General features: G+C 37.4%; 1 long non-coding RNA gene across 1 annotated transcript; it reads right to left on the bottom strand.

Annotated features, from left to right (window-relative positions):
- Nucleotides 1-3126: 3126 nt before the first annotated feature.
- LOC103701941 (uncharacterized) lies at nucleotides 3127-8844 on the bottom strand. The gene is made up of 2 exons (XR_015967559.2): nucleotides 6393-8844; nucleotides 3127-4332 (listed from the first exon to the last, which is right to left on the bottom strand). It is a non-coding gene; the product is annotated as an uncharacterized LOC103701941 (long non-coding RNA).
- Between the last annotated feature and the right edge of the window lie 328 nt (nucleotides 8845-9172).

Raw genomic sequence — 9172 nt, 5'->3', positions numbered from 1 at the left:
ATTCAGAAATGAACACGGTGCACCCTGCATTCTTCCTTGTTCTCTTAGGCTTTTGTGATTTCGTCAGCTCACAGCTAGTTGTTAGAAGCTCTCAAACTTCGAGAGATCACGCTTTATCCGCAAATATAATCCTTATAAATGGGATGAGGCTTTTAGATTAAGGTAAGATGCAGTGCTTCAAGATACTTATATTACACTGGAAATGGAACATATATTTTCATTAGTTTATTTAATTAAACACGTCTACCATCCTTGTGTAAGACTGTAAGTAGATATGTAAAAGAAGTTGCAAAGAATATTGGAACACATTGGCCAAATACTTGTTGGTACGCCACTAATGATCCATGAGAACAGCTCAGGCCAATGAACAAATCCAATTAAGTCTCATATGACAAGCAACTGAAAGTGGTACAATACAGGAAGTTATTGCATTAGTCTGGCATCTTCATGAAGATGCTCACAATGTAGGCATCTAACCATCCTGATAAAGACTGGAGTGGTAGGGTCACCATCGTACCATAGCAAGAGTAATAAATGGCATTTATGGTTTTATGATACCCACATTGTTATAGTCCTTTTGTTATATATAAACAAGCATGCCATGTCATCTCAAGCCTTCTCATACAAGATCCCTCACTTGAACTCACCCATGCATGCCATGTCCCCACTAGGAACATGTCCTTTATTTCCAAGATACTTTTCATTTGTGCTGCTCTGCTCCAGAATCAAGCTAATGTACCAAGGACATGTTCTTTCAAACCGTACTTTTCTTTTTTTTTTTTCTTCTCCTTATTTTTATTTTTTTATTTTTTTAAACAAATAGATTATATTTGATGAGTACGAATGCATCTAACAAAATCAACAAATAAAATACCTCGAAATACCAGAAACAACTTTCCATCTCGATCTCACAAAATACTATTAGAATGACTGACTATATAAGCAGCCATCCAATTTACAGTTTTATTAACTTAAAAAATATATATTTTATTTATATATTTTGCAGTAAAAAGTGGGCAGAATCATTATTTCTGGAGCATCTCACCACCATGGTTGTACTCTTCTTTGAATGCTGGGCTTTAGCCTTGTCATTTTTCTGGAAGAAAAGAATGGCTTGAGACTTCTCCATGATGATGGCCCCTGTCACCATGGATGTATCCATCCTACCCACTGCTCTGCCAAAAAAATCCGGCAATGGTGGGTTCGAGAGTCAGTCGCCTTAATTGACGGCCTTCGCACGGGCCCACATGGCGGCTTGTGCTCTAATCCGCCCTTTTCGTCTAAAAGTCTCTCGGCCTCCGAAAAAAAGCCATGCAAATTTCCTACCAGCCCCGCACGTTGGGATCTAATCACCGTCACTTCCGAGCGAATGGAACAAAGCTTGCAGTAGCTTATTTCTACGTTTAGGTGCCAGTTCTTTTCTTTATGCTCTGTTTACCTTTTTGTGGTGTACCATTTTTCTGTACTATTTTGTTTTTAAAAGAAAAACAAGGATAAAAGCAGAGTTAAGAACTAGGAGAAGTCAAGATCATGTACTAGTAGATTTAAATAGGAAGGTTACAGGATGGAAATATGCATTAATGGATATCATAATGCATCACTAATTGAATCATCCCAAGTTAACCGCATCATTTATGCAGAATGACAGTGATTTTCAGATGACGCATTAGCAGGGTATTTTCAGAAGAGTCTGATTTTTTTTTTTTTCAAGTGGTTTAGAGCACATAGGCCTCTTCTTTTAATTTGATGATGTACTGAAAAAAATTAATTGTTCAGTTTAGTGCATTAAAACTCTGTTCAAAAAGATTAGGACTTCTCTCGCATGGCTATCATTTGGTGGACTTCATCACATTAAGAAAATAGATATAGGTGGGATCAGGGATATCTTCCTAAATGGGCAAGCTAACCCTTCTTTTCTTAGTGTGTTTGTTTAATGAGAATGCAATAATTACACCACCGGCCTAATGGTGTGGTGTGTGCACATCTACGCATGTGTTTCGCTCCTAGAAGTTGAAGTAACATAAACAAATGAACTGGAGGTAAAGAAAGTGAGTTTTCAATTGGAAAACTCTCTTCCAATTAATGGTTGATACCTACTAAATCTCAAAAAAGGGACTCATGGAATGCCAATATAGCTCTATATAATTGCAAATAGTCAACATGGGTTGACAAAGTAGGTGGATGCTTCCTAAGAGAACCATGAACACATAAATACACACACACAGATATATATATATATATATCATGCACATATTTATCCTTTTAAAGCAGACAAAGATCATGCATTTCCAGTGTTGAACTCTTTACAAACCCAACATATTATCTTATGAAGGGTCGATTTTTATACCTTAGTGGCGCAGCCAATTAAATGGGCATCTTATATGGCCTATCATGCTAGGACTATGCTATCCAATTCTTCGACGAATCTTCTTGTCTAATTTATTAATATTTTGTTTGATGATTATCATCACCAATGTATTTACACTCAAATAGTTTAATTTATCCGATTTATCAAAAAAATGGTCAATTTTTATTTTTTTCTTTTGTATTAAATTTGAGTTAACACAATCATAGATCAAACACCCAAACTCGGCCACCCATGACCCACCTGGTGTTCTCACTCAACAGCCTCCATTTTCATTTCTAATATTTCTATAATTTTACTAAAAATACCAATACATTCTACATATTTTTTATATTATATTTAAATAATTATTTTAGAAAATAGGAGATGACTCATGAATATTTTCAATTTATGCTATAATCATAGAATACTTAAAATATAGGCCCATGTGATTTAATATTAATCCTTCATATTTTTTTTGATATTATATCTGTTTTTTAATAGTTTTAACTTGTTCTAACTTCTGCCTGGTTGATTCAATAATCAGACCTACTAGGGAGTAACCTGAACTCTTGATAGGATTGGCCTCTGGTCTGGTTTTTATAACCCTGAGCAGAACAATCATCCACTTACATTTAGGCTACCAAGTAGTAACACTCAGGTTGTTCTATGCTCCACCTAACCAAGTGAAGCTGACACAGGAGTTCTATGTTGTGTGATATTTCATTATCCATTTGTGCTGCAAACTGTCTCCAAGGTAATTAATGGGCGACATACATATCTAATAAAAACAATGTGTATTTATAAACCCTCCGGATATCACTGTCCAAACAATAAAATCATCAATTGCAAACATTCATACACAAGGCCTATCCATGTTGCCAGTCCCTGCTCCTGTGTCCTGAAGGTCTAGTAGCCAACAATTCTTTAGCCCCCTTGTTGCATCAAGCCCTCATCTTTGAGCTCCTCCATCTCTTTAAAACTGAATCCAGCCACACATCACCATTATCAGGTCCAACTTCGAGACATCTTTACCTCAACGGTATCCTATTTCGAGTTTTCGACAGGTGCACATCATGATATCCTAACTTCAATGAAGGGAGCTCAGGATTACTTCAATAGTAGCAGCGCATTCATGAGTTCCCCATACTTGCCGGGTGCAGCAGTAATTTACGGAGCTATGCCATTGAAAATCTGGAAACATATTGTTCAATATATTTTGAACTTTCAGTTGCAACAGCAGGAATTTAGCTTCACTTCCCCTGTAATGGAATCTCGATCAGTAGTCACTTCAAGCTCAGGCTTGGATGACAACTATAGCCATATTGGGGTCATCTGTCTCCAGTGATACCTCTGTCATCCCTGAAGTCAGATAGGTTTCTCTTCAATGTTCTGTCGGACTCCTACTGTGATGACATTATTTTGATTGTGGTCCTCTCAGACGGTGTCCATTGCCAAGGCTCCTGTGTGAAGTAACTAATTGCTGAGGGATGGGAATTGAGAAACAGTTCCTCCTGTATAACCAAACACTCGCCGAGTGAAATTTTGTGATTAAATCTTGACGCCCATATAAGTTTTGCTTTTCTGATTCTGAAGGACAGCTTCTCTGATAAGATAGAAGGTCAGAAAGGTCATCATAAATGACAGATTTAAGTTTGTGAATCCTCCAAAGTCTCAGTACCAGATAGAATACCACAACCTTCAACAGAGAGCTCAAACAGCGCAGACTTAGACTTGGTTGATGAGCTGAAACTTTATACGGAATCCTCCTTGGAAAGCAGAGTCAACTTGCAAAAGAGATCATTAACAACATCCTGCTGAGCTGCTTTACAGAGTTTCTTTACAATCAATCTGCCACTGCTTTTCTTCATAGCTTTCAGATTAAATCAACTTGCAAAAGAGATCATTAGCAACATTGCAAGTCAACTTAATAAGAAATCAGATTTTAGACCGTAGATGACTTATGTGAAGATTAAACATTTATATACCTGGCAGAAGGAAATAGCCGAAAACAGGTAAGGCTAACATTCTAACTGGATTTCAAAGACAGTTGAAAAGAAGCAGAAACCAGCAAAAGGCCATTGTCATCAAATTTTTTTCGAGTTGGTTTGATCTTCTAAAAAGCCCATGTTGGTTGCAAGACAGAAAGTTTTGGATCATATGGTTAGTCATTTTGGTACCTTCCTACTTAAATTCCTAGTCATGGAAAATTATAATTGAGGCTCTTCTGGTGTTGGTTCCTACACTTTACACCCAAATGAGTATTTGATTCTGTAAATTATCCTGTCCAAATCTAGCTTTCTTTAAAGTAATGAACCTGTAAGAATGATTACTGGTGTTGCATATACACGCAAGTAATGCATATAATCAGCAAGATCTTCTATAGTGCAACTTCTTAGTTTCACATTCTATCAGCAGATTGATTAAAAATATCCACAAGTTTTGCTCTTTAAGTTGTTCCAACTTATTTGATCTATAGTTCAGTTGTTTTGGTAATCTACACACTTCATTTTCTTTGTCGTAAAAAGAGGTTGAGCGTTTCATTGTCAAAAGCTTACTTTCTGCTAATTTGTTGTTTCTTGCCCTCTCTCTCTCTCTCCCTCCCTCCACCCCTCAAATTTTTTAGATCACTAATTAATTTTACTGTCACTATCTCATGCAAAGAAGAAAAAAAGAGTCAAGAGCAGAATACTACAGTATGATGAGTGAAGAGTGAATGTTAATGAGATAACACAAAGGATAAGTGCAATAAAGACAGTAAGCAATCACAAAGAAAAGAAACAAAGAATGAGCAACTATAAAAAGTTTGGAATCAAGGTAAAATTACATGACAATGATATAGTAGAAGTAGAAGCTCTTTGCTAATGAAATTACCGACAGGACAGCAAGTTCAGGAGAGAAGTCTTACGTTTCACAGATCGAAATTGTAATCATAATAAAGCTGATAGTGGTAAAGGGTAGACATTATAATATGCTTAATCAAGTTGAAATTTCCAAATACGTATGCGTTCATGAAATTATGAGCGAAAAGTGACTTTAAAGTAAAACAAAAAGGCAACTGCCATTGGAAATTTACTTAGAAGGATGAGTGATAAAATATGCCTAGGATCTTTACTTAGAAGATACATATTCAAGTAAACAAGATCAATTCAGAAATTGCATTTAGAGAAGTTCACTAAGAGTCCATACAGTTTTTTTCGACCTGTTTGAAGGTCAAATGCCTTATCTTTGGAGAACTGTTACTATTAGGAATTCAACATGACAAAATCGCAAGATTAACTAGGACTGTTTGTGCATATTATGGAAATCATATCTACCTACCAAGATATGCATGTCATATAACAAATTCCTAAAGCAACCAATCCAATATCACACAAATGGAGCAATGATTGACTTGGTCAGGTAAACTTTCAGTACACAAAACAAATTAAAGGTCAGATTTTTAGGGCATGTAGAACATTATGGTAAAGTTAAACTAAAGCACAGTATAACTCAGCGAGAGTTATTCATAGATAAGCAGCATCCATTCAACCCAAAATCTAACCTTCAAATTCGTATCCTTCGTTTTTCACAACTCAAATCTTTTTTCTTCTTCTTCCGTTATACACAAGTGAATCACCCAGTAAAGTAGAATTCATCAATTTGGCGATGCCAATAACAATCTTCGCATCAGCCTAGAAATTAACTGATTGTCCATCAATACTCTATTGGAACCTCTGTCTACTTTTAGAACTCATAAATCCAAATAGCAGAACACTATTTCAGGCCCACAGAAATTATGAAACAGAAAATAGTGCGAAGAAAATGACCAGCAACCAGCTGCACAAGATCATAACCATAACGTACAACGAGATGCAAGCAGTGCCCACATTTATATCGAAAACACAATGCTTATCACTAAAACCAGATAAATATTAGAGAAAATTATAGCACATGGCACACAAAAAGATAAAATTAAAATCAAAATTCAAAGAAAAAAGTTAATAATTTCTTATGAAACAGATAAGACTGCAATATTGAATCAAAAAACCGAAAAAAACCGCCCAACCTCTGGTGATTCGACCTCCAAAGCTACAAAAGGATTGGGAGGAGGGCAAAGGAAAGAAGCTTCCTTTCGCCAAACGTTCTCGAATTCAGTTGATGCAAGTGGAGAACCGGGTGCACCATAACGGACGCTCCTGATCACATCGTGATCGAATCGGACGCACCTGAAACGGTTCCCGACCTGCACCAAGCGAATTCGAGAAGGCGGCGAGAAAAAAAAAACCCTAGCGTGGAGAGGAAACCGGGGAAAAAGGAAAAAACACAGACATTTTCTCCCTTTGGTTCTGGCGGAACCGAGAGAGGGGATTGAGACGAATTTAATAATGACCGGCGGAGGGGAGAGGAGTCCGGCGGAGGATGGCCGATCTTGTCGGCTGATGGCGCGTAACCCACGTGAACTGTCACCGTCACGTGCGTCAATTTTTATTTTAATCTACATTTTTTGGGTTTACAAGTTGGTCTGCTGCTGAGCTGGCCTTGGGAACATCGCAAGCACCATGCTGATGTGTCAACCGATGATTGGCGAATAAGTTGTGACATCTTTACGTGAGATTTCCGTGCCATTTTGACGATAAAAAAAAATTGCGGGCACCGTGTGCACGCTGCCAATCTCAAGGGTGCATTGCAATGGACGATCTAACCCCATGCTGATATATCATAGATTTTGATGATTGATGGAGTTCACCAACATAGTGGTATATACAATAATGAGTATAAGTATACTTAGAAAAATCCCGAAACCCCCTCGAAAATATATAGATGTTTCGTGCGGATCGTCACTGCCATGCCGGCCCTAATTTCTCCACTTTGACATTGCTCTTGATGTGGAGCATCAAGATGTGCTGGTATCAAACTTCAAGTAAAATTTTGGTTTGATGAAGTTATTGGGTTGGCTAGGGTTGATTCATGCTGTATTTTCCAATATTGAGATTAGAAACCCTTCTGTTTTTTGTAATAAAATACAAAACTCACCCAAGTTGAAGAGGAGTAAGCTAAGGCCAGTTTGCAAGAGGATGTCATTTGCTAGAGCCATAGTTCTTTCTTTTTCGAGATCTAGAGGGGCTAATCCCTAACATCTACCATATTCCCAAGCGGAATTGGCAAGATGCGTACATCCAAACTAAGGTTAAGCAAAGCATCATAACACATTACACTCCACTAGCATTGGGACGGAAATCTTGTTATTGTTGAAGTGTTACAACTAACCCAAGCCCGTTGCTTGTAACTACAAAGATCAGGTGCCACCATCATGGGGTAACATTTTTCTCATGCAAAATAACTTCTCTTTGTAATAAATTTAGAAATGAAGGTTGGTTAACCAGGAAGTCCTCAAGAACACGCAACTCCGCAGGAAATGGACATTGCTTGCTCCATTTGCAACGAATCCAATCCAGTGTTGAAATATATGAGGTTCAAGATTTTCATCTTAGTTGATACAGTTTGTAGTGATGTTATCTTGGTCAACATAAATCAATATATTTTCATATGTTCCTCAACTTGATATCAAACTAATAGCTTTATGCTGAGTAATTTCTCAGTGGTTTACTAATAGTCTCTCATATGATTACTGCAAGTCTTCCATCCTTGCATGCATCTAAGTCGATATCTATCATAAATACTGCATACCATCTGATGGAAACAGCTTTCATTGATGTCTAAACACTACATGTTTAGAAATAATTGTATCTGTAATCCAGATAAAACTTTTTTTTCAAAAAAATAAAGAAAGAACAACAAGGATTGTAACAAACATCAATCTTCTGTAACTTAAAATAGAGTAATATGTATTTGGATAGTTGAGAAGATTTAGTTAAAATGGCATCTTTTAATTAATTTTTCATGCTTCCTCATGGCCTATTAGAGAATTCAAACTAATCATTGATGAATGTGTGACAAAATACAGAACATATGTCAAGATGAAAATATGAAACAGAGATCCATAACCAAGAGTAATAGAAATAAGCTCAGCTTTAAACCGTGGCCAAGATTGGACAGAAGAAATCAAATAGTTAGAAAAATGGTAAAAACCGATGTATACTTACAGTAGACATAACATAATATCAAATATCGTCCCCCCAAAAAAATAATTCAAAGACGAATAATGTGAACTCAGGGTTACTCAAAAACCATGTGAATGCAAAAAGAAAAAAGAAAACAACAAAAAAAGGGGGAGAAACCCACAAAATTGTTCAAGAGATGTGATGGTCTTTGGAGGCGGGGATGTGAGAGAGGACATGGGGAGGAAACCCCAAAGAGAGCACAAGCCCGTACTATGAGACCATTCCTGTTATTGTTTCTTTAGGGCTCGAAGAAATCGCCGACGGGCACCCCGCAGAGAACCTGCGGGTATTTCAGAGCTACCGCTTATACACAGCTCTCCCCTGAGGCTATGAGCCCCTTTGAAAATCCCAAATCAAAGCATAGAAATCGAGAATAGAAGAAGAGGAACCCCCCCCCCCCCCCCCCCCCCCCCCCCCCACCCCACCAAAAAAAGGCCAAAACACAAAACACGAATAAAGGGAGAAGAAGGAGAAGAGAGAGGAGATGGGGCAGATGAATGCGAAACCCTAGCGAGAAATCCTCATATATACAGAGACCAAAATGATTTCTTCTATTTAAAATGACCAAAATGGCCTCACCGTTTGTTATAAGTTGGGCACCAGATGGGTGTCGGAATTTATGGAATTGGGCCTAGCCCAACTACAACCCATCACAAATCAACAAGGTGTGGTTGATTTTTTTTTTTTTTTTTAATTTCCTTATATGAAACATTGAAACGCTCGT

This window comes from Phoenix dactylifera, chromosome 7, assembly GCF_051530095.1.
Source record: "Phoenix dactylifera cultivar Ajwa chromosome 7, Ajwa_hap1_PhDact_Kaust_v1.1, whole genome shotgun sequence".
Classification (NCBI taxonomy): domain Eukaryota; kingdom Viridiplantae; phylum Streptophyta; class Magnoliopsida; order Arecales; family Arecaceae; genus Phoenix; species Phoenix dactylifera.
This window is presented reverse-complemented; position numbering and strand designations above follow the sequence as displayed.